Source organism: Chenopodium quinoa, unplaced genomic scaffold, assembly GCF_001683475.1.
Source record: "Chenopodium quinoa cultivar QQ74 unplaced genomic scaffold, ASM168347v1, whole genome shotgun sequence".
Classification (NCBI taxonomy): Eukaryota; Viridiplantae; Streptophyta; class Magnoliopsida; order Caryophyllales; family Amaranthaceae; genus Chenopodium; species Chenopodium quinoa.
In genome coordinates, this window is record NW_018745410.1 from 6,912,777 (window position 1) to 6,934,287 (window position 21,511).

Below are 21,511 nucleotides of genomic sequence, written 5' to 3' on the forward strand. Positions count from 1 at the left end.
TACCGTTAAGTATATTTGTAAATTTTATTTAAAGTAAATAGAATAGTTATTTAAAAAGGGTTGGTCCAATGAAGCCCATGAAGTGAAGGTCCAAAGGAGCAAGGTGGATGGAGATCCATGGTGATTCAAGTGGGAACTTTTTCATTTCTAGTTTTCTTAGGACTAAGAGGCCATACTATGCCATGATTTTATTGCATTAGTAGATTATGCATGTTAGATTTTATTTATGTTGATTGATGATGCGCTAGAGTTCACTAAATAATCACAACATAATAAATCTAGGTCTCAGTAATATTGAGGTAGCTTTTCCAATTAAAAACCCGATGAAACCTTTGATATTTTATGATGGGTCATGCCTCAGCTGGGTGTCATATTATATCTTAGGGGAGTGGGGGTAAATCACGTTTTACACTTTTAATTGGTTATACTCTAAAAGGTTACCTAAAGAGTTTAGAACCTTGTAGCTAAGGGTAATAATTAAGCATGTGATGGTTAATTATTCAACCAAGAGTTACAAGAGTTGTAATCAGTAAAGAGTTTACTCACCTTGAAAATGTAATGGTTGATGGTAGGGCCTTAGTCCGGTCAATTATTACACAAATAAAAGATCTTAGAATCACTTAAAATTCAATTGGGGTCAATTAATTATTGAATAAAGTGTTTTAAAGTTACCAAATGAATGCGTTTATGGTACTTTAATTTTAAATTGAACATAATTATTAAATTTTGCCTTATTTTGACATAGATGGGTAGCCGTTATCACAATGACAACAACGTTTACAACCTTCGACCATTCCTTGAGAAGGATAGGTTGACAGGGGATAACTTTTCCACTTGGGAAAGAATGCTAAGATTTGTTCTGAAATCTGAGGGTAAAGAGGATATCATTGACACCCCATTGCCTGGACCTCTGCCAGAAAATCCAACTGCGGCAGACATCAAGAAGCACAAGGAAGCTCATGACAGAGCTATACCAATCACTTGCTTAATGATTGCTACCATGGAGCCTAATCTTCAAAAGCGTTTTGAGGACCAGGATGCCTATTCAATCATGCAAGAACTCAAAGCTTTGTTTAAGAAACAAGTTAGAGTTGAAAGGTATGAGCTCCATCGTGAGATTCTGGATTGTAGGATGGAGAAGGGAGCCACAGTTCATGATAATGTTTTCAAAATGATCGGCCTAATTCATAGTATGGAAAAACTAGGGCACCCATACAGTGATGATTTGGCAACATACATCATTCTCCATTCACTACTAGAAATTTTCAACCAGTTTATCATGGATTTTAACATGACTGCCACTACAAAGACTGTGAATCAATTGCATGCAATGTTGGTTAGTGATGAGAAACAAATCCCTAAGGAACCTAAGAAGGAAGTTCTTATGATTCAAAAGGGAAAGGGGTTCAAGAAGAAGGGGAAAAAGGCTAGTGCCAAGAGAAAGAGTAAGCAAGTTGCCAAGGCTCATGAGAAGCCTAAGATGACTCCAAAGCCCAAGGCTGCAAGTGAAAGTGAATGCTTTTACTGCAAAAAGAAGGGGCATTGGAAGCGTAATTGCCATAAATACCACGACTTCCTCAAGAAGAATGGAGCATCAACCTCAGGTATTATGTTATAAACATTTTAACCTTCATTTAGGTATGTGATATCAAGTTGCAGTGCTTAACATAATGATGTTGCGCAGGAACTGCAAATAAGTGAAGCTAGCATGAAAATGGAGCTTGAAGGTGCACTAGAAGTATTTGAGTGGCCAGAGATAGCTTCATAGTTTTAAATTTTGATTAATTATCATGATTTTAGAACAATTTCCAGTTTTGATGAGACAGTATTTTGGTTTTTTTGTTTTGAATACTAAATTTGGTTTACTTGGCTTGGACAAGTGTTGATCTATGACCAAGGTAATAAATTGTTTTCTTTTTGCTAGATATGAGTTAATTTTGTTTTATAACATTGATATAAGTAGATCACAAAATAATTTAGATGATTTAAAGTACACTTACTTATAACAAGTAATGCTAGGTCACATAAACCATTTGCACATCCAAAGTTATGGATGGACTCTTATTCTTATATGATTATGAATCACTTGAGACTTAGAATTCATGCTTGATAAGTTAAAATGACCAAGACTCCTTTTAGTATAAAGGGTAAAGGAAGCTAAAATGACCTTTTGGTACTCATACATATGATGTATGTGAATCAATAAGTTCAAAACTAGCAAAGGGATTTAACTATTTCATCGCTTTTACTGACGATTTAAGTAAATATATTGATTATTACTTAAAGAAGTAAAGCTTGGAAACATTGAAATGTTCAAAATTCAAAAATGAAATGTAAAATCAGTTTGAGATGAACAATTTAACACCACAATATAATTGTTGTGATAAATATTTACTCAAAAGGAATGATCATCTAGAGGGAATTGTTGAATTAATTCACAATCCAGAAACATTACAATTAAAGTGTATGTTTATGAAGAATGAATCAAACTTTGCTTGCCATTGTTTGATCCAAGATTTAATGATTTACAAATATCGCCTTGAGGATATACATTACAACAACAATTGCGAATATACCAAACAGGAAACTTAACCAAAGCAGTAGAAAAGATGTCATAAGAGTTATGATTTGGAAATGTTCCAAAAGTTATCTTTTCTAAACAGGATTAAGGGTTATGAAATCAATGTAAAATGTTTACTAAGATGACATAATACACCCTAAATCAGAAAAATTGTTCTTCATGGGTTTTCTCATGGAAACTAAGAGGTATTATTCCTACAATCGCGTAGAAACAAAGTGTTTGTTGCTCGCGATAGTGTCTTTATAGAAAGAATGTCTTCCTACAAAGCCAAGTGGGAGTAAATTTAGATCTCGATGAGATTCGAGACGAGCAACAAATGGATGTGGATAACACTACATCAGAGACGAAGGCATATGAAATCAGCTAATTTGATAAACCATGTACCGAAGCAAACTAATTCCACTAGTGAGGCTTTTATCGTCCCACTAGAATGAAAGGCTTTAAAGAGTAGAAGAGAATAATTCTATTGTCGCTCATACCTATCTTAGGTTACTTGGGATCAAAACAAACAATTTGTTGAAATTCTGAGAAAAGGTGGATTCTAAAATTTTCTTATTAGAACGGTTAGAATCCATGCCCTACAAGAAAGCTTTGGATAAGTGCCAACTCAGGAAATGGCCTAAAAGCCATGAAATCCAGTATGGACTCCATGTTTGTAAAAATGTGTTAGTCCATAACAGTCTTACAAATAGGGTCAAACTTATTAGTTGGGTAAGCCTATTCGGATTATTCTAGTTATGGAGATCAAAAATCACCTTCATGAAATGTTCTTGATGGTGAGTATGTATATTATACATCCTAAGAGTTTTGAAATACATAAATTCCTAGAAAGTTTTGCAAACTTCAGAAATTAAATTTATGGATTGAAGTAAGCATTAAGGAGTTGGAACATCGGTTTTGATTAGGCAATCAAACAGTTTGATTTCCTTAGTAGAACAAAAGAACTCTTGTAGAGACAAGAAGTTTAGTAGGAGCAATTGGTCTTCTTAGTCTAGTATGTAGTTGACATACAATTCATATGAAATGATATATCAATGCTTGAATGAGTCAAGCAATGGTTAGAAAGATTGTTTCTATATAAGAGACTTAGGAGATATTGAGTTCATATTGGGAATCAAGATCGATCCATGAAGTGAATCTTGAAGAATGATTGGAATGAATCGAGAGACTTATGTTGATAAGGATCTTGACAAGTTCATGAAGCAAGAATCTTAGAGAGGATATCTTCCCATGTTTCATGCTATTACACTCAGTAAAACTTAGTGCCTTCAAAAGCTAATAGAGTTGAGTAGTATGGATAATGGACCTCATGCTTATGCAAAAAGGATCCATTACATGTGCCATGAAATGTACAAAGCAAGATTTTGCATATGACTTGTGCATGTGTAGCAAAACTCAAGCAAATTCAGAATAAGCATACGGAGAATTACCAATAATAAATCCTTGAGTACTTGAGAAGCACTAAAAAGGAATTCTTCTAGCTATTATGTTAAATGGTAATTGAAGCAAGTTGTCAAAAGCTTACAGAAATGCAAGTTTCAAGTTTTCCAAACACGCAAGATGATTCTAGATGGTGATCTGAATGCATATTTGTGTCCGGATGGAAAAGGACAGTGAGTTTGAAGAGTTCAAAGCAGAGCACTATTGCATACTCAATGTCAGATTATGTGTATTAAACTATAGTTAGATAGTTAGAGAGTTAGTTCGGATTAAAATGTCATATGACTAACAGGTCACCTTTGCCCAAGAACAAAGGAGCCAGAGTCACATCACAAATCCAAACAAAAGGATATGAGATATCACCTCAATTATGAGATCATTAACCAGTGGAAGGTCGTGTTCTGCAAAGTTTCATTATGAGTGAGAAATCACTAAACCCCTTCCATGGACTAAGGTATGAGAGTCATATTAAAGTCCTAGGATTGAAGCAAGTTGTGTAATTTAAGTTGTATATGCTTTAAGAACGTAGATGATGAGGGATGTTCATCATATCAAAGAACTGCGCCGAACGAGGAGTATGCTCCCCACCAGCTCTAGCTCTAGTCTCACCAAGAGGTGGAAAACTCAGCTCTGAAACCGTCCAATAAAGGTCGTTTTGGGGATGAATCAGCAAGGGCTGAGGTTATGGAGGTTGCTTCTACGACGAGCCAACCTCGTACGTCCCACAACCTCTCGAAGCCGAAGTAGCCTCTCCTTGGCCTACCGGCCCAGCATGTACACCCTCAGATGAAGAGCCCGAGCCCTCCACCGCCTCGGTCCGGGCAACGTAAGATCGACCACCCTGACCGCCAGAACTAGTGCGGTGACGCCTCGAGCTAGACCTGGCCGAATCTCTCCGAACCTCAGGTTTCGTCCGAGTACGGGAAGGAATGGGTCATCCTTGCAAGAAGAAATCAAGTCAGAAGCAATCAAAATGGAAATATAAACAATGCAGAAATAAAGAGAAAAAGCTACCTCATGAACAACAGCGTCGCGACGACAGGTAGCCACATTCCTCATCCGCACGAGCTGGCTCCGTAAGGCGTCTATGCACCTCGCCATCGCCGTAACCACCTCGCGCGAGAACTGTCAAAGAAATAAAATCAGTAATAATACAAGACAGATATGAACAAATAGCAAGTAAATAACTAACCCGAGTCTGGTGGCGAGGAATGGATCGCTCCACAAATCTCTGATCCTCGGGTGCCGGGGGGATCATCTCCTCGATGGCCCCGTATGTCCCCTGGTAGTGGATGAACATATGAGGGGGTACGAACTCAGTAAGCCCAGCCTGGCAAAAAAAAAAGCAAATAAAAGTGAATAACATATCACTTGGGGGCTACTTAGCAAAAGGTAAAGGATATAAAAATCATACCGCCGCCTCTGCTTACGAAACAGGGGCCATAGCTAACAACGGCAGTAAATCCTCCTCGTAGCACCGCCCTAGGATAACATGAGATTGCCAAGGGGTACCAGTCGGCTACCTCTTCGACATGCTGAGCAGCCTAATGCCATTGAACATGTGACATGGTGGAGGAACATGGAAGACAAGAATCTCCGAGGAGTGATGAATAGCGACTCTCTCTCCTAGGTACGTCGCCTCCCTATATGTCCCTAGGAAGTAGCGACGCTCAACAGTGTACTGCGCGGCCAGCCTAGGGATAACAAAACCGCCCCATGGCCTGAATAGCACCTAAGGCTCCTGCAAAGAATGCCTATGAGATAAAGATCCACCAAAAAGAAATACAAATATGTTAACTATGCAAAAGATTATACCAAAAGGATCTGCTCTCGAACATAGGTGGTTGTCGTCCGGCTGTAGCGGCCTCCCCAGCAGACACTAACAGGAAACTCGCGTGGCGATGGCCTCACCGACGCGAGTGAAGAAAAGTACTCGTAGAACCAAATCTACAAAAGGTAAAAGATACAATAGTACAAAATTGAGGTTAAGTAACACTTAATGGTAACACTTTAAAAATTTTATGATTCTTGGATTTTTATGTAACAATTTGGTATTAAGTAACATTGTTTGTAACACTTTAATATTATGTAACACTTTGATCTTAGGTAGCACTTGGTTGTAACACTTGGCTATTTTTTTTTTATTTAACGACAACCCCTTTTTTTCTGTTTAAAACCACTATGTGAATAAAAAAAAATTAAATAAAAAATAGACCCTCACAGCGGCACTGTCTCCTAACTTTCTTCCTCCCTCGTCTCTTTACGCTGCGCCTCCTCGGCTTCCACCGTTACGACGCTACCCACTTTTCTTTCTTGATGCTCTACTGCAGTCTGCAGTCCCCAATCCCCATAGCCCTATCCACAGCAGCCTCCCTCCATCGATACTCGTTTTTTTAACTTGAAGACATACACAACAACCCTCCAAGTTGAAGAGACAGCGATTGCGACCTCCAAAGCCATCGATTGTAACCTCCTGGCCTCCATCCTTGGAGGCTTCCTAAGGGTTAAGGTCAGTTCAGTTCCTCTCCCTTCCATTATCAACCAAAATTTAAGCTAAATAAAGTTAGGGTCTCAATTCCCTCTCTTAGTCTTTTGGATCTTGTTGATGATTTCTCAATTTGATGTTGAATTTGCCTATTAACATATTCAATTTTGCTAATTTCATACCGAATTTTGCATGCATTTGAATTGGTTGAAGTAATTAGACGAGTTTGGGATTTTTGTTTTTTTTTTCAATTACTATTGATTTGATTTACCTTGTAATTTTATCATTGTTGGCTAATCTGAACAATTTTAACTTAATTGTATTATTTTCTATATTGATTCCTCATAAGTTTGTCGAGAATGCAAGTAATTGTGGGAGAAATATATGTAGGAATGTAATGCCACTTATAATTGGAGGAATGGTGTTTGTCATTTAAGCTAGTGCTACTATACTGCCAAAACCTTTACTAACAAGTTTGTTTTTTAAAAATAAAAAATAAAATAAACTAAGCTCTTATTATGAAACTAGGTTTTTATTTTTTATTATCCGAATACTTACTATTATTATTATTATTATTATTATTATTATTATTATTATTATTATTATTATTATTATTATTATTATTATTATTATTATTATTATTATTATTATTATTATTTGTTACTTTTGTATGAAATTTGTGATGATTGCATCAATTAACACATTTTTTACGCTTTAATTTTGTGGGGCTTAAGATGATTAAGTAGCTAATTTCCTACAATTTACCCATTTCTGGAATTCACTTTATTTTCTTTTGGGTTTTTAGGTGTCTGATTAGTTTTGCTTTAACTTCAGTCAAAAAACTCATTTATACTTTGTTTATCACTTTCTCATGGCTGCATAATCAGTTACTTCTAGTCAATCTCGCATTTGTAAGTTTACATAACAGATTTATACAATTGGCAAGTAGATGATAATGACAATAGGGAATCTACAAAGTTGTAGGAAAAAGCGGTGAATTAGGAATTAGCTAGATTAAAGGATAATTTGTACTATCATGTAATTAGTATGCTGATCCATATTGTGAATTAGTGGCTATGTATTTGTATTAGAAACTACGAGATTGTTTGAACCTTAGAGAGCATGGTTTTAATGTTTCCATATCTTTATATGCCTATTATCTATATGTGAATTAGTGAGAGACCAAACGCTAAAGATTTACTTTTCTCAAGAAAAATATTTACTCTACCCATTCTCTCCACTTTGCTGTAGTGAACATTCCACTGATCTTTTCAATAGACGACAGCAGAAATACAATCTTTTTTGTAGAAGTAAAAAACAAAGTGTTAGTCATTATTTACTTAATATGCACACGAACATGAAGAATAGTTCACTCGGTGCTCCCTCATGGCTGTGTAAGCTGCTCCCCTACTGCCCTTATTGTATTGAGATAACGGGTAAGTCCTGTAAGTCCTTTGCATCATATTTTTCAATATAAATCAGACTTTTATATGTTGTGTTAATATAACGTTAGTTGGGGAATACTATATCTTGCTTAGGTTGCAACTATAGGTCTATAGCAGAAGCAATTTATAGTGTAAGGGCAAAATATTGTATTCAGATAACAAGTATAACTCATACTAGCCTACTGAAATTGCTCCTAGAGTGTTGTATAAAGCTCAAAGAATCAATTTTTTTTCCGCAGACCTAATTTTCATGATTCTTTACATTACAATAAAATATACTCCATATTTTAAGATCTCGGGCGAGCCACCTATAGAAGAGATCCTTGCCTCAAGAAGGAATAAGGTATACTCTGTAGCTAGATAAATGCTTTGAATTTAATAGCCTTTTCTTTAAAATACTCCGTATCTAAACCTCAAACACTTTACAAATTTATTTTGCATGTTTAATAATTTAGTATTCACATCTCAATATAATAATGCATGAGAAAATCCTATAAGTTTATGCCATTTGAATGCTATAAACATTCTAATTTTTCCAACTTACTGCCTTTGCGTTTGTGTGTGTTTTGACAATCACTTTTATTTTTATAAGTCGTCTTGTTTATGTAGCTTATATAGTATTTGATTTCTTTCTGAAGAATATTAATTCAAAATTTGCACTTTTGTAACTTGACTTCTTTTTCGTACAGGATGAAATGTGTAATTTAATGACTAGCAAATCTTGCATAATGTGAAGATTCCAAGAGCTTCAGGAATGACCGGGATGTCATTAATCCTTGCAGTTTAAAGCAGAGAAGCACCCCAATATACATACATATTTCATACTTATGAAATTAAAGTAGCTCATGTATACATAAAGTTCTATATTGGATATTCAAATGAAATTTGAGATCCATATTGTACAACTAATAACATTGCATGCATGAAGTAAACATTTATTGTTTACTCATTGTTGGGTGTATATGGATTTATTAATGAAAATATATAATTATATCAAATCAAATTATTGTCTATAGTAGTAGTAGTAGTAGTAGTAGTAGTAGTAGAAGTAGAAGTAGCAGTAGCAGTAGCAGTAGTTTGGTGTTAAATAAAAAAGGTGTTACATTAATATGCAAAAAGTGAAACAAAATGTCGAATATATTGATACTACATGTGAAAGATGATTGAAAAATGTTACCTAATAATCAACAAGGTGTTACATTAGTTCACAAAAGTGATACATAATGTTTAATTAAATGTTACTATATGCTTGAAAAATGTTACTAAAGATAAGTAAGTGTTACATAAGAAATAAAAAGTAACACTTTAAAAATGATACTATTAATATAAAAGTGCTACAAAAGAGGGTCTATAGTATCATTTTTAATAGTCTTACCATACGTTACCAAAAGTGTTACATAAGACCTTAGGTAACATGGGCGGATGTATCACCCACTAAAGTGTTACTTATTATCTATAATAACACTTTTACTACTTTATGTAGCACTTTTTAGGTGTTACTTAAGATTAATTACGTACTAGTGATATCAGCAAATGCTAACAAGAGCTTAGAGCTAACTTTGTAAGAGATGAAGTATACCTCTACGACTCTCCAACAGCCGGACAGAGCGATGTCTCCCGTGTTAGACCGGTGTCGACTGGAGTCTCGCAATGCATGTAGAAAGTCCGCATAGGCCAAGCTGGCCCAGTCATAAGTCCCGATCAAGTGAAGATCGCGGACAATAGGAAGGTAGTAAAGCAGCACTCTACTACCCTTGTCAGGGGAAAACGTCTCTGACAGCAAAATAAGCGCAAAGATGCGCCCCGCTGCTCACAGGTGGTCACATCATCCTCGAAAACTGCCGCCAAAGTGGATCGGTGAATGCACTTGGAGATGAATCGTGATGGCTCCACCTCAGCACGGGTCCGAAGAGCAATCGGACCTAGTAGCTCGTCAACCTCAGGAGAGTAGACGCTCATGTTGTTGTCGAACGGCAGAGGGGTAGAACTAAACTCCAGTCCCGAGATGGGACTGAAGTCGACTGGGGTGACTATCATCTCACCCCAAGGAAAGTTAAAGTTGTTGGTGGTGTCCTAAAAGAACTCCACCAGAGCACAAACCACACGGTGACCCCTGTCAAAAGTGCTCATGGCCTGCGTGCCCTGAAACAGGGAAGTCATCTTACAAGACTACCAGAGAAGCCGCAAACCCTCGTCGACGCTGAAGATTGTCCTATATAGCTTTCCCAGGGTGTCGTCGCCTGAGCTTGGCAACGTGTCCTACCAGTAGTGATAACGTGACGCACCCTCTAAGAAATGTAGTGGTGAGGAGCAAAGTACAATGTCCACTCATCCCACTCGGGGAAGGGACCAAGAGAAGTGGACGGGTCGGCGTCCACCTTAACAGGCTCATGCTCTCGTCGCGTATCTTGTTACCGTGAACCTGAACCTTGCTGACTAGCCATACTACATTGCGCAAAATTGACGAAAATGAAGTTTCTATAGTATCTAAGGTTCCCCTAGCCGCAAGATACTATGTTCGCCAAAAACAGAGTACGTAGTACAAAAACAGAGCACAATTTCAATTCAAGCGTATATGGCATTTTTCAAGAACCCAAACAATTTCTTGCAATACTATGATAATTTTGTGACAAATTGGACAAGAATTGCTAGCAAAAACATCAAGAACGAGTCACACTGTTTTCCCAACCTTAAGAGGTCCAACAATGGTGAATTTTTCGTTTCTTTACCAAATTGAGTCAAACAAGTCTCAAAATACACCCATGGAAATATAAAAACATAATCAAGCAATTTCGTGGCATAAAACTTGACAAACAAAGCAAATTAAGCAATATAAGTTTCGAATTTTCAAGAAATTCGTGAGCAAACTTGTGCGAAATTTATCAAATATCGAGAGAGTTTGGAAAAAACTTACATTTTAAACAAATTTGAGCGAATTTGGCTGAGAAACGAGCAAGTTTGAGCAATTCGAACTCTCGCGGCGAACTCAAGAAGAAAAGAGCAGCAGCAGCAAAATGACGAAGAAAAGGGATTTATTCGGAAATCTCGATTCTGGCGCCAAACGACAACTCTCTCGCCTGGCGATAGAGTGCCGCTTCTGGCGACAAAGCAAAATTATGGCGCCAGCGGCGTTGCAGCTGCGACAGAGCTCGAAACCTCTCAGAACGGTTATTTCGACCTCGTACAACAATTTTGGGTTCCTTGGCACGCCAGTTAGCCCCTATAAGTAATTTGACATGGTTTAGTAATCGGCTCGGTGACAATCGTATCAAGTGATCGATCTGATAAATTATCGTCACGCTTAGCGTAAAGCGCCTAAGCATTGGCACATCGCAAAGGCACCGATATAATGGTTCACAATAAACACAAAGGCACCAACATACTTGTTTACAATTCAAAAGCATCGACATACTGGTTCAAGCAGTAAAGCGTTGACGCACTGGCATAGCAAAAGCAAAGGATCGACAGGCGTTGGTCTTTGGTGATACTCTTCAGGGTATTGTCGCAACAACTGAAGATAGTTTCAGGCGAAGCATTCTTTGATCGTGTTCCCTGGCTTGCGGAAGATGGTTACAAAGCGCTAGAAGGTCGTTTCAGGCGAAGCAATATTCGATGGGGTTTTCTAGCTTGCAGAAGTCTATCATGGCGGAATTGGAGGCAGTTACAAGCGTAGCAGTCTTCAGGCAGGTTCTCTTACTTGCGGAAGATCGTCAAAACAAACAGCAGGATGGCGTTCCTTAGCTTGTGGAAGGTTGTCAACAACAGCAAATGCAACACAACAATCCGGTTAATCCTTCAGAGACGTGTGCTCGACGGTGCAAGATACAATTTTCTTAACCCCCTTATCTGTTTATATAACGCTAGTTTGCAGGTATCGGCGTTGCAAGAATGATTTAGAATCGCAGAACGTTCTGAATCATTCTCCGTCCCTATCGCTACTTTGACTTTTGTTTTTGAAACTTGAATTTAGTCAAAGTGGTTCAGAGAGTCTAGACACTAAGTCTCATGGTCTTACACAAGAGTCAAAGCATGTCACTCACACTCACATATAAAGCACACACTAATATGTATGTACACTTTGACCATGTTAAGAGAGTCTTGGATGCACGTGTCTTCAGTCATTTTTGTTTGGGGGATAAGTCAAACATTAATCCTCTAATTAAACCATTTTTTTAAACCTTATACTTGATCCCAAAAATATACACCCTATTTTTGCTTTTTCTTTATAAACCAGTAAAGTGAAATTCAATTTGAGTCAAGTCATTAAAATAAAAATGGTTTAATTTACAGCGCCCGGTCAAGAAAGGAAGGGCGTTTGATCAGAGACAACCTTTTCGTTCAAGTACAAATTTTTGACAAACCAATTGCTCGAAATAGAAAAGCCAAGAAGATAATGGCGAGTCAAGAAGAAGTTAACGAGCTCAAGAAGCAAATGGCTGGTGTTACTGAATTACTGAAGACCTTAACGCTCCAAATTAATGACCCTGTGAAGCAACAACAAGTGGGTCTCATGCAAGAAAGCTTGAGCAAGCTATCAAATGACTACAAGGTTGACGACATTAGTTCACAAAGGGGTCTCGGTGGACAAAGAGCTTCTTCCGCAGAAGTTCAATGCCAACGACATCCCAAAATTCAAGGCAATTGATAACTCTTATTTTCATATAAGAGCTTTTGAAACAGTAATGAGTATTAAGGGTATTGATAAAAATGTAATTGCTTCTCTATTTTCCTTATCTCTTGAAACCGTTTGCCAACAATAGTTTTCTCCCTTGAAAAAGAGAAAAACTCTACTTGGGAATCAATAGTAAACGCTTTCATTGATAGGTATAAATGCAATATTCAAGTTGAAACTTATCATAGGGAACTTGAAATACTTAAACAGAAAGAGAATGAAGGTTTCACTTCTTTCTTTAATAAATGGAGAGAAACCTCTTCTTGGATGATTGAAGTACCAAGCGAAAAATAATTTGTTAGGATGTTCATCAAGAACCTTCAAGAAAAGTACTCCAAGCATCTGAAATATCAAACCAATCTACATACCTTCAAGGCCGTCTATGACATTGGAATTAACATTTAAGACGACCTTGCTAAACTAAAAGCTGCTAATAATGACTCCAAAAGTGGCTGAAAGGCAAAAAGAACGAAAATACTTCTTCTTCCAAAACCACCCACTTAAACAATGTTAGCACCTTTAATTTCAGTGAAGTCCTTGACATGAACAACCAAGGACAAAAGAAACCATTTAGGAGAAACTTTACTCCTATTGGTATGAGTTATGACACCGCATTTGATCGATTGAATGCAAAAGGTCTTATAACTCCTATTGGACCATTTGGGGACCCACTAGTTGAAAAAAGGACAGCTAATTAGAACCCCAATGCACACTGAAAAAATCACCAAGGTAGGGGACATCTCACTAAGAATTGTTGGAAGCTTAATGAAGCTATCCAAGATTTAATTGATAACAAAAAACTACCATTGCCCCTTGCTAGTAAGAAGCCAAGCAAAGATAATGCACCTTTCTCCCATACCTTGGCCATCTCTGATGAGGAAAACGATGTTGATCCCTCATCTCTCACCAAACCTGTTGAAGAAATCCATGCTATCAAAGAAGAGGAGGAAATCTTTTTCGATGCCATGGATGACTTTCCAGAACCAGCAAGCAAGGAAGATGTGCGAATGTTTATATGGTCCATGTGGGAGGGAATAAACTTACTACATGAGGCTATTGATTTTGCAAAGAAAGAAGGAGAGGATCTTCAGAAAAAGTATGATAACGTTCCACCAATGAAGAAGAAAACATTCCCTCTCCAAGTAATTGACACACAAAGAAGAGTAATAAGCGTTATACTCCAAGTGGGACTACTTATGCTAAAATGTTCAAAATGTTCTCTGAGAATGGTGAAGTAAAACCTTTCGAACCGAGACCATTTGAATCTCTAAAGAGGATAGACAGGTTCTATTGTCCATACCATCAATCGGGGGAACATACTATTGAAAACTGTTTTAAATTAAAAGATTTAATTCAAAAGATGATTGATGATAAGAAGCTAGTTCAAATCCCACAAGAAGAAGACATAAGCATCAATGGGGTTTGGGATAGCGATAAAGAAGACATCTACCTAAAAGACATGGAAAAACCTCCACTTTTAGTGTCATATTCAGTAGGTGACTTTTGGGATGAAGAGGATTGACCTATAGACGTCCTCACAAGATCTGGAGAACATAACCTCCCGTTTCTACACAACCTATGCCAACCGCGCAACAAGTTCCTATACCTATCATAGATGACAATGATATTGTCAAGGAATTCAAAAAAGACCAAGGTCGAGATGAATGTATGGAAGCTTCTAGCTACGTCTCTAGAACATAGGTTGGTAGTAATGAATGCCTTGGATAAGATAGGGATAGATTCCGACACAACTCCTGAGGGGTTAGCTAACTTCCTAACGAGTGATCTCCCTAGTCCTATAAAATTGATCACCTTTTCTAACAAAGATTTACCTCCAGAAGGTGACAAGCATTACAAGGCACTAAACCTCACAGTAGTCTACAAGAGAATGAACGTCCCAACGACTCTTGTAGACAATGGATCAGAAATTAATGTTTTCCCACTCAGAAATATGAGGATGTTAGGCGTAAGGGATGAAGACTTAACCCCGTCAAGACAAGGAATAAGAGCTTATGACAATACTCGTCGCCAAGCTCTTGGTAAAATTACTATGAATATAACGGCGGGAGTAATAGAACATGCCACTACCTTCCAAGTGGTAGTATTAAAACTTCATTCACCTTATTGTTGGGATGCCCTTGGCTTCATGACCTCAAGGCCGTCCCTTCATCTCTTCACCAACAGGTAAAAGCCATAGTTGGAGAAATCCCTACTACAATCGATGCTTCATCCATGAGGATTAAAGTCATTGAAAATCCGATCATTAATGTGGAGCACGATGAGGATGCTTAAGATTTGTGGGGCTTTAATGAAGAGGTCTCCTTAATCGAGGAAGATGAAAGGACCCCTCTCTGTTACGACCCCCTCTCCAATATGACAGTAAATGCTATCCTCAAGAGACAAGGGCACTTTCCTGGAATGACTCTAGGAAAGAAGAAAGAGATAGCAAAATAGTTGGAATTACCTGGCCTCCTTAAGTTAGATACTTTTGGACTTGGTTTCGAACCGACACAGGAAGATCTTAAGCGAGCCCAGGAAAGGTCTCAGGCGCGTAGGAACGCTCGTACCCAAAAAAAAGCAATCCCAATGGATTAGTATCCTCTTACTCTCAATGGACAGCTCATAAGAGAAGGAGAAGACTATCCATGCTATGAATTTCCCGAACCCTTCGCTATAAATGGCATAAGACAACCGGGGTTTGAAATCTTCTTAGATTGCTACTTTCTAGATGAAATCCCAACTCCTATTCACAAGGAGAAAGCATTCCCATGCTTTGACTTTAATGTCATGGGATTACTATTTAGGCGAGAAAAAGATTAACCGAAATATATAGAGGATAACTCCTCACTCATACAAACGGTCCTACAAAGCGAGAACTTTGACCCTTCAAAGCTCATCACTCCAGCAGAAGGATTAGTACAAGGGTAGTGCAAGACGGTCAAGGTTACTACTCCAAGTGGAAGAAAAATTTCAATAACAACAGGGCAAGGACCGATGTTTCAAGAGTCGTCTGTGTCAGAGACATAGTCAGAGTCTTCTCCTGTAGAGTCGTCCAAGTCATTAGCTGTAGCACCCCCTACTTCTTCTATTTCTACTCCTAGGATAGTTAGTAATCAAGTCCTTGAGGACATTTCCCTTCTAGATGTAATGATTTCAGAATTCAATAATATGTCTTGTTCTGCTTACTCCTCGTGTTTTTCATTAACCCAAGATGACGAGCATGCTTAACTAACAATGAAAATGATAAAGAAATCATTAAAGCAATGGAAACACTTGAAAAGCAAACACTAATAATTGAGGAAATTGAGACGGTTGATATCTCAAATGATTCAACCATTAAAAGAGAAGTTTAAATTGGATTAACACTTAATGAACAAGAAAGAACCGATTTAATTAATTTACTTAAAGAGTTTATTGATGTATTTTCTTGGTCATATGAAGATATGTCAGGCATTAACAGAGAAATAGTTGAACACACTATACCATTAATTTTAGGAATGAAACCTGTAAAAACAAAAGTTGCGTCTAATGAAACCCGATGTAGCTCTTAAAATAAAAGAAGAAGTTCAAAAACAAATAACTACAGGTCTTATTAGGGTATCCAAATACCCCGAATGGGTAGCTAACGTGGTCCTAGTTCCAAAGAATAATCGAAGGGTAAGAATGTGTGTCGACTATCGAGATTTAAATAAGGCAAGTCCAAAGAACGACTTCCCTTTACCACACATCGATATTTTGGTAGATAATACAACAAATCATGCGCTTCTCTCGTTATGGATGGATATGTGGGATACAATCAAATTCTCATGGGAGAAAAAGATATTGAGAAAACAACATTTATAACACCATGGGGTACTTACTGTTCCACAATAAATGCCATTCGGGTTGAAAAACGCGGGTGCTACTTACAAACGAGCAACAAATGCCTTACTCCATGACATGATGCACAATGAGGTTGAGGTATATGTGGATGACATGATAGTGAAGTCAAAGGATCACCAAGGACATCAAATAGCCTTAAGAAAATTCTTCGAAAGGCTAAGAAAATACAACATGATTTGAATCCCTCCAAGTGTTCTTTCGGAGTCACCTCAGGAAAGCTCTTGGGATATGTCATAAGCTCTAGAGGAATACAGATAGACCAAACAAAGATCAAGGTGATCATGTCAATGCCACCGCCCAAAACTAAGAAACAAATTTGAGGGTTTATAGGCCGGTTGCAATATATAAGTAGGTTCATATCGAAATTAACAACAATATGCGAACCAATATTCAAGCAACTCAAGAAGAATGTACCAGTAATATGGGACGATGAGTGTAAAAAAGCCTTTAAAAAGATCAAATCCTATCTCGCAAATCCTCTTGTATTAGCACCAGATCTTCTAGGGATACCTCTCAGGTTGTACTTAACAGTCACCAAACAGACAATGGGAGCTATGCTAGCACAAGAAGTAGAAGGTAAAGAAAATGCAATCTACTATCTAAGAAAAAAGATGCTTGATATGAATTATGCTATACACCGCTTGAGAAATTGTGCCTCGCATTGGTGTGGGCCACAACCAAGCTAAGACATTACATGCTCGTGCATAAAGTCTTTGTAGTTTCTCGAATGGACCCACTTAAGTATCTATTCAAAAAATCTACACTCAACGGGCGCATATCAAGGTGGACAATCAATTTAGCCCAGTTTGATGTAAGATTCATGCCTTAAAAGGCAATCAAAGGATCTATGGTCTCAGATTTCTTAGCGGATTTTCCAATAGAAGATTCGACGCCGATACACGACAACGAATTTCCAGACAAAGACTTGATGGTCAGAGAAGATGATACTTGGACTTTATACTTTGATGGAGCCTCAAACCAAATGGGATGCAGTGTTAGAGTATTATTAGTATCACCTAAAGAAGAGCACGTTCCAATCTCCATAAAGCTAGATTTAGACGTTACCAACAACGCTGCTGAATACGAAGCATGCGTGGTAGGCCTCAAAACAGCTTTGGCATTAGGAGTAAAGAAATTACGAATATTTGGAGACTCTTCATTAATCATCAATCAAAATTTCTAAAAGATGGAAAGTAAGGAGTGAAATTCTAGCCCCTTACTAAACTTATCTGGAAACTCTAACCAATAAGTTAGAAAAGGTAGAATACACTTATCTACCTAGAGAGGAAAACCAATTTGCTGATGCCTTGGCAAGACTAGCCTCAACGGTTAGGATTCCTACGGAAATCGAGCAAATGCCTCTAACTATAGAGAAAAGGCACAAACCGTCTTATATTCAAGCCATAGGAGACGATGAAGTGATCTAAGATGAAGAAGAAGAAGAAGAAGAAGAAGAAGAAGAAGAAGAAGAAGAAGAAGAAGAAGAAGAAGAAGAAGAAGAAGAAGAAGAAGAAGAAGAAGAAGAAGAAGAAGAAGAAGAAGAACCATGGTATACGGATATACTTAATTATGTCACCAAAGGAGAATATCCTCCTCATGCTGACAAAAGAGAAAAACGAGCATTAAGACTCTTAGCTTCCCAATACGTACTCATAGACAACGAGTTACATAAAAGGGTATCTAAAGGTCTAGCTCTCTTATGTGTAGGAAAAAAGGATGCCCAAAGAGCTATGAGGATAGTCCACGAAGGCGTTTGTGGAACCCATGTTAATGGAAAAATGCTAGTCTAAAAGATAATGCGAGAAGGGTACTATTAGACTACCATGAATAGAGATTGTCATCAATATGTAAAAAGATGCCGTAAATGCCAAATTTACGCTAATTTACAACATGTTCCTCCATCTTTACTTTATACCTACACTTCACAATGGCCATTCTCTACTACGGAATTGGTATTATTGGTAAAATTACCCCTCCTGGGATAGGAGATCATGAATACATCCTAGTAGCAATTGATTAATTCACAAAGTGGGTTGACGCACAATCATATGCTAAACTCACTGCAAAACATGTAGCACTCTTTATCGAAAGGAATATCATTTGTCGATACGGAGTCCCACATGAGATGATAGGTGACAATGGAACTCACTTTCAAGCTGAGTATGAAGAATTGTTGCAAAAATGTGGAATTCAACACCATCATTCTTTCCCTTACAGACCTCAAGCAAATGGAGTAGTTTAGGTAGCTAATAAAAATCTAAAGACTATTATCGAGAAAATAAACGAAAATTACAAGGATTGGCCTAAAAAACTTCATTTCGCACTTTGGGCTTATCGCACGTCAATTCGCACATCAACAAGAAATACGCCATTCTCCTTAGTTTATCGAATGGATGTCGTACAACCTGTAGAACTAGAGGCAAATTTAGGTCAAGACAAGAAACATCAAAGTAGGAGACTTAGTGTTAAAAGCATTAAGGAAAAACGTCTTAGATCCAAGAGGCAAATTTAGGCCTAATTTGTCTGGACCCTATGTTGTCAAAACAATCCTATCAGGAGGTGCAGCAAAACTAACTGATATGGATGGCAATGAGTTCTCAAACATGACAAATATTGGCCAATTAAAAAAGAACTACCCATAATTACTTGAGTAGGATACTCAAGAGAGCTACGTTTGACCTGATTCCTTAGGAAAGGATACGTAGGAAACCCTTTGTAGGGTGCGACAACTTTAATTTTCGCAAACCTCGCATCCCAGACATAAAAGAAATTAGACTGAACATCAACGTCACAAAAAGAAGTTTGTCGCCAGCCGACAGACTACAGCGCAAGGCGACAGCGCCTCTCGCTAGACGACAGAGGGCAACGTCTGGCGACAGCCGCAAAACGGCGCCGTCGCTCTTCTGGGAGTACCTGGGCAAATTTCGGTGTTTTTCGGAAAATTTTCGACTTCCGTACTCAAAAAAATTTCTAGAAAGTAAAATTTCCTGTTTTCATTACTTTAATAAATTAAATTTAAAGAAGTTGATTTAATTAAAAAGCTGAAATTTCATTAATAAAATAAAATAAAAATTACATTATTGATGGAATTTAAATAAAATCTTAATAAAACAAATTAACTTTAAATTTAAAACTAAGTCTAATAAATTGGAAGTTAAGCAATGCTTCAATCTATTTTCACTTTCTTTGCTCATTTCCAATTTCTATCAAAATTCTCTTCATCGTCCATTACTTTAGCTAGTAGACATCCTTTAAAGGACCTATATTCAATTTTAGAATAAATGGTTTCTCCCTTAGCTAGGACTCCATGTTTTTTTTCTACCCAAACCTTCTTTCCTGGAGTGTTAGCTTTTGTTTTCCTTTATCCTTTGTAGAGTCTTTCTTCTTAGGCATCATAGGTGTTTTGAATTCAATCTTTTCACCCAAGCGTTCCTTAACAAGAATAACCTTGTCACCTAGGCGATTCTTCACATTGGATTTACTCTGGTTTTTCATCATGTCCTTTGAAGGTTTCCTAAGAAGCCACCTCTTTATATCATTAGGCAAGGAAGGAGGAATCTTTTGGGTAATCTTTTCCCATAAAGGTTTAGCATTCCAATATGCATCAAATTTCTCTACTTCTTGTGAAACAGGGAATTCATAGGGACGATAAAACTACCAAGAAGTAATTGTTTGAAGTAGGTTGTACTATCTTTTTACCCTATAGGGATAATAAAAAGTCATCTTGGTTAAGCTTGTAAGACGACAGAAAGGTTGCTTGTTGTCACCAACCATCTTCTCTATTTTCTACCAAGGGATGACCCACTTGATAGAAAAGTTGCAAGAGGTAAAGACTTTATTCCACTCATGGTGCCCCATCTTAGAGAAGTGTTTCTTTCGTCTCACAAAGCAATTTGGAGTATATTTTTCAACATTGTCAGGAGGACTAATTAATTCTAGTGTCTCCATTAGCCATATTTGCAAAAATTCAATGCAAATACATTAATATTACTATACGAAAATATGTTTTTGATTTCTGTATTTAAAAATATTATTTTTCTACTTGTAACAAATTGGAGAGCCCCGAAAAGGTGCTTTTGGATTTTTCTTCAATTCATCAAGACTAAGCATAGTCTCTCCAACAATTAATGGCATTGGATTTCTTCTAGATCCAATCTGCTCCAAAAAATTTAATATAATTGCTTTACCCTCATTAGTTCTACCACAAGTGAGAAGATATTGGTTAAGCGTGCAAAATAGAAAAGCCTTATTCTATAAACATGAAAAGATTTAGAATAAGGTCTATCAAAGTAATGGCGTGCAAATTATTTCAAATTAACTACACTACCATCTACAATATTTGTTAGATTTTTGTATCTTGAATTAAAGAAGCGCTCAAAATCTTTATAATAATATTCATTTATTCTAGGGATTACCTGCAAGATCTAATGAAGGGAAGCCTAGGATGGCACCTAATTCTTCCGGTAAAGGGCTAATTTCATCACACACTAGTCTAAAACGATGAGTATCTGTGTCCCAATATTCTATGGCGGTATGAATGAAATCTATATCAAGATCTACCCCTTTAACACCATAAATACCTCCCATGTGAAAAAAGTCAAGTTATTTTCTCTCTTTAGCAGTTAAAGATCGACACCATTCACGAGTGAAATTGGTAAAACTCTTAGTAACTAAAGACATGATTATTTGTTGGGAAACTAAGATTATGATTAATATGCTGGAATTATGAAGAAATTCGGCAGATTAGGGGCTATTTATACACAAAATCGACACAGTTTTACTCCGCAAAGGACTCGGAATCAGCGCATTGCAGCGCCAAACGACAAGCATGTAGCCCGGCAACAAAGTCTGTCGCCTGGCGACAGCAGCAACGCTCGGCGACAGCGGAAAACACGTGGTGATACGTGGAGCTAAAGCATTTTATCAACGAGCTATACAAACCGTGTTTTTCTGGCTATGATTCGAACTCGTACAATAACTTTTCTACAAAAAACCATACATATTCA

At 37.4% G+C, this 21,511-nt stretch overlaps 1 long non-coding RNA gene across 2 annotated transcripts; it reads left to right on the forward strand.

The window, feature by feature from the left end:
* The first annotated feature begins 6,098 nt into the window (after positions 1-6,098).
* LOC110713226 lies at positions 6,099-8,943 on the forward strand. 2 transcript variants are annotated; one of them, XR_002509823.1, is made up of 4 exons: positions 6,099-6,530; positions 7,758-7,942; positions 8,191-8,294; positions 8,641-8,943. It is a non-coding gene; the product is annotated as an uncharacterized LOC110713226 (long non-coding RNA). The 2 variants fall into 2 exon arrangements; XR_002509824.1 differs by lacking the exon at positions 8,191-8,294 and having other exon boundaries at positions 6,102-6,530.
* The last annotated feature ends 12,568 nt before the right edge of the window (positions 8,944-21,511 follow it).